Raw genomic sequence first — 4,399 nt, forward strand, 5'->3', positions numbered from 1 at the left:
GGAGGCATTCTTTTTTTTTTATATTTTCAGCGCCTGTTGGTGCTGTCATTTTATTGTACTCTGATTTTAGTTTTTTTTAAAATATATAGTTACAATTTATGGCATTTTACAGTTTTGGATCGGCGGCGGTTGTGCGCGCCATGGCTATAAGAGTTATTTAAGAATTACAATTTCGAGGACAATTTTGATTTGCTTGGCAGCAGTTATCCGCGCCATGATTTAAGTTAGGATTTTACGTTAAGTAGACTTAGCTTATGGTAGTTGAAATTTTTATAAGTAGTAGTAGTTTTAAGCTTAAGTAATTTAATAAGAGAAAATTTCTAGTATTAGGGGAAACAGTTTTGGGTGGATGTATATTCTAAATTAAATTGTTGTGGCATAGGATTCCAGCGATGAGACTCTAGCTGATGGCGGCGACGACGAGCAGTTGCTATCATCCGAGGAGATAGATAGCACTGTTGCCCATCCTTCACTTTGGTCTCCATTATGTCCGTCCATTTTGTATGCTGCGTTTCCTCGTGTTCACTTTGGGTAGCTGTTTCACTGGCGCCTCTGTCGGATTTTTAATCACCACTGACGCGCCGTTTTGGTCGGGAAGCCTAGGCGGGCTATTGGACTTCGATAAATCGGAGGGAAAAAAACACGGCTAGTAATCGGCGTTCTGGCGATTTTCCCGTCAGAATTTTTTTTTTTTTTTTTTTTTTATATTTTCAACGTCAAATGACGCTGTACTTTTATTGTCCTCTGATTTTTGCTTAAAAATATATAGTGACAATTTGTGGCAAATTACATTTTCGGATTTTTTGGCTGCAGATATGCATGCCATAGATTAAAGTTACATTAATTTATATTTTAAATTTGCAGGAGAACATTTTTGAAATATTTGTCGGTAGTTTATGCGCGCCATGTTTTTGAAATATTTGTCGGTAGGTTTGCGCGCCATGTTTTTTTAAAAATATTTGGCGGCAGTTTTTGCGCGCCATGGAATTTAAATTTGAATATTACATTACTTAGGAAATAGCTTATGGAATAGGAGAAAATAGTTATGGTAAGTAATTTTTTTAAAAGATGTTTAACAATGATTTGATATTTAGCGATGAGTCTCTAGCTGATGGCGGCGATTTACATTAATTTATAATTTAAATTTGCAGGAGAACATTTTTGAAATATTTGTCGGTAGTTTTTGCGCGCCTTGTTTTTGAAATATTTGTCGGTAGTGTTTGCGCGCCAAGTTTTTGAAATATTTGGCGGCAGTTTTTGCGCGCCATGGAATTTAAATTTGAATATTACGTTACTTAGGAAATAGCTTATGGAATAGTAGAAAATAGTTAAGATAAAGTTTAACGATGATTTGGTATCCAGCGATGAGACTATAGCTGATGGCGGCGAGGATGAGCAGTTGCTGTCGTCCGATGAGATGGATAAAACCGATGCCCATCCTCCGCTTTGGTTCACGTTCTGGCCGTCCATTAGTTGTTGTTGTTGCTGCTGGCTTCACTTTTAGCTACTACTGCGCGCGCGCCTCTGTCGGTTTTATAATCTCAACTGACTTGCAAAATTAGGCTAGGCGCGTAGGCGGGCTTTTTCGATAGCTCAAAGGCACGGCGTAATATCGATATGCTATCAATTTCACTGCAGCTCATTATCGATATTTCGCGCCTTTTTTTGGCGGGCTTATCGGCTGTTATCTTTTTTGCCGCCAGCCAATCGTCTATCGGGCAGAAATACTGGAATTGTTGAGGTTAGTATTTTTGGAGTTCCAGTATTTCTCCCGCGCTTGTCAGTGTCAATGGCTTATACAGGAAAGGGTCTCACTTCTCCAAGCGGAAACGACGCAGAAAAATTGTGTATGTATTTCTTATTGTAATATTTGATTTTTTCTGCGCATTACAATAGTCAAACCTGTTTCTGCTTTCAGTGGTGCTGGTAACGTGGATGCTGCGGAGATGTCGGTGTGCTGCAATCATCGGTCGGCGTGGCCCGTCAACTTTGGTGCACGCACAAACTTTTGTGGAGGAAAAGGTGTGCCGCAGACAGCGTCATCTATAGGCTTAGGTTTGTCTGTGTGTATACGTGAGTACAGTCTGTCTGATGTTCCAATTTGAGCCGAGTCTAATGTTTGTATCTTTTTGACATTTGCAGGTCCATTTCAACTGGGCAGAAATTGCCATTAGGAGACTGCAGACAAACATTTCCTGCTGCTGCCGCCACTGTTGCTGCCGTCTATATCTGCGCATCCATAGTCCGCTGCCGTTGCTGCTATCCTGGCACAGGTCAGGTGGGCAGTATAGGGCCGATTCCATCTTGTGGCCATCCACAGGGCAGATAATCGTTATGATTTCCAACGTGTAGGCCCCGTAACTGGCCAGGGACCAGGCGAGAAATACGGGCTTCGGAAAGTGCCAATTGGATTATGCGGTGGGTCATTTCCTGCTACTGCTGCCGCTGTTGTTGTTGTTGCTGCTGCTGGTGAGTGTGTCGCCGCCTAGTGCAGTTCGATATAATCGATGCTTCTATTTTCCAGGGTGAAATCGGCCGCCAATTTAGGTATATAAAGAACAGCCAGGGCCAACATGAGTCGAGTCCTAGGATGCATGCAATTTGGCTATTGCGGCAATGAGATCTCTTTGCTGCTGCCACCACCGCTGCTAGCGCTGATGCTGGTGGTTGTGTCGCCGCCTAATAGATCTGCATAAATGAGGGCTGTTACCAGTACGACCGCTCGCACCCAAGAGACGCCTCTGTTGCTGCTGCTGTTTTGAGAGATGCATGCGCCGCCGTTTCTATCAGAAAGTTGCCGGGCTTCTGTTGTTGCTGTTTCTGGTCTTGATGCTGCTGTTGCTGTTGCCGCTGACATGGTAAGTTAAGGCTATTGTTGGTCTCGTGCTCCTTCTAATATTCTCTTCTTTCAGGGAGGAAACGCTGGTGAGCGCCAGATGCCAGTCCCGCGTCTTCAAAAGGAAAAGCCGGTTTGCCAGGAGCGCTGACACTGCTACCACTGCCTTTGCTGCCCTATCTGCTGCTACTGGGGCAAGAATACCCAAAATGCTGCTCCGTCCATCAGATTTCCGACGCCTCGCCGCTGAGTAAGCATCCGCTGGCGGTTACTCTAGTTCAAGGCGCTCCAGTATCCTAACTCAGGAGTTTCCTGAGTCTGTCCTGTCGTCTGTCCCGTCAGCCCTGATGCGCTCATCCCATCAGTGGCGGGAGGGAGAGCATGCGCCGCGGCCCAGCGTCATCTACAGGAAAACGCCGGTTGTCCAGGAAAGCAATTTAATACACTAGCTGAAGGGAAAAAACTAATCCATGCTTCTTTCTTTCTTCCAGGGCAAAAAGCCAGGGGCCAAGCGAGGAATCTGGTCGTCGGAAGTTGTAGAATGGAAACTGCTACAAAACATTATATGCAGCTGCTGCCGATGTTGCTGTTGTTGCTGCCGCTGGTGTGAGTGTGGGTTGCTGCCGCTGGTGTGAGAAGGAATGTTGCCGTCATCCGGAGATTGCATGCGCCGCTGTTGCTGCATTTCCAGACTGTTGCCACCGGGAGATTGACTGCGCTTGTCTGTCATGTTGCTGGTGACGCCCATGTCCAGGCCCGCTGCCGTCTCCTTCCCAATCAATCCAGGCAGTCCCTATGGACGCAAACCGCCAATCGGCATCTCATCGCCAAAGGACCGATACTGGGATTTACTCGGCCAAGCATTGGCCGCCGATCCCGTTGCCGCTACCGTTGCTGCTACTACTGCCTCTGGAGAGAGACAACGCCACGAGCTGAAGCATCCTCTCCTCGCAAAGCCGGATTTGCAACGCAGGCGCTAAGCTCGGAGCTGAGAGCGTCACATTGGAGTCGGGTCTTCGGAATTCAGGAACTTCAGCTCCCTCTTTCAGGGCCTCCAGGAGTGGTGGGTGTGGCCAGCGAACTGTTCTGCTCACCGCTTGGTCTCTGCCGCCACTGTTGCTGGCCTTGCTGCTGTTGTTGTTGCTGGCCTTGGTGAGCTAAAGCGCCCGATGCGCTGTTGTTTTTTGTTGTAGAGGTTTGGTGATTTAGTTTATTAGGAAAAGGGAAAGAAAAATAATGCCTATTATCTTTCTTTTAGGTTGGACCGCCAGTGTGGCGTCCATTACAGCAGCAGATGGATCCATCAGGAGCGAAGAGTCGCAGATCCCTCGGTTGGAAAGGAGAGATGGATTTTCAATCACGCCAGGAGAGACGATTTAAATACGCAGCCAACCAGCCATCATTATTTTGTTATTCAGTAGGTGTTTAGTTAAGTTAATTTTACCATTATATCTATAAGCGCATTTCCCTTTTTATGTAACCTGTAACTTAGCCTTTAGCCTATTTTGTATTTTTCTTTCCTTTCTTTTCAATATTTTTGCCACCCCTTCCGCCAGTTTAATT

At 45.8% G+C, this 4,399-nt stretch overlaps 2 long non-coding RNA genes across 2 annotated transcripts; both read left to right on the forward strand.

Moving 5' to 3' along the window:
* Positions 1-1,808: 1,808 nt before the first annotated feature.
* LOC117150153 lies at positions 1,809-2,923 on the forward strand. The gene is made up of 5 exons (XR_004460719.1): positions 1,809-1,847; positions 1,919-2,073; positions 2,143-2,469; positions 2,525-2,858; positions 2,913-2,923. It is a non-coding gene; the product is annotated as an uncharacterized LOC117150153 (long non-coding RNA).
* Positions 2,924-3,495: 572 nt separating this feature from the next.
* On the forward strand, positions 3,496-4,334 carry LOC117150156. The gene is made up of 2 exons (XR_004460731.1): positions 3,496-4,031; positions 4,095-4,334. It is a non-coding gene; the product is annotated as an uncharacterized LOC117150156 (long non-coding RNA).
* Positions 4,335-4,399: the final 65 nt, after the last annotated feature.

The sequence above is a fragment of the Drosophila mauritiana genome, unplaced genomic scaffold, assembly GCF_004382145.1.
Source record: "Drosophila mauritiana strain mau12 unplaced genomic scaffold, ASM438214v1 Y_38, whole genome shotgun sequence".
NCBI lineage: Eukaryota > Metazoa > Arthropoda > Insecta > Diptera > Drosophilidae > Drosophila > Drosophila mauritiana.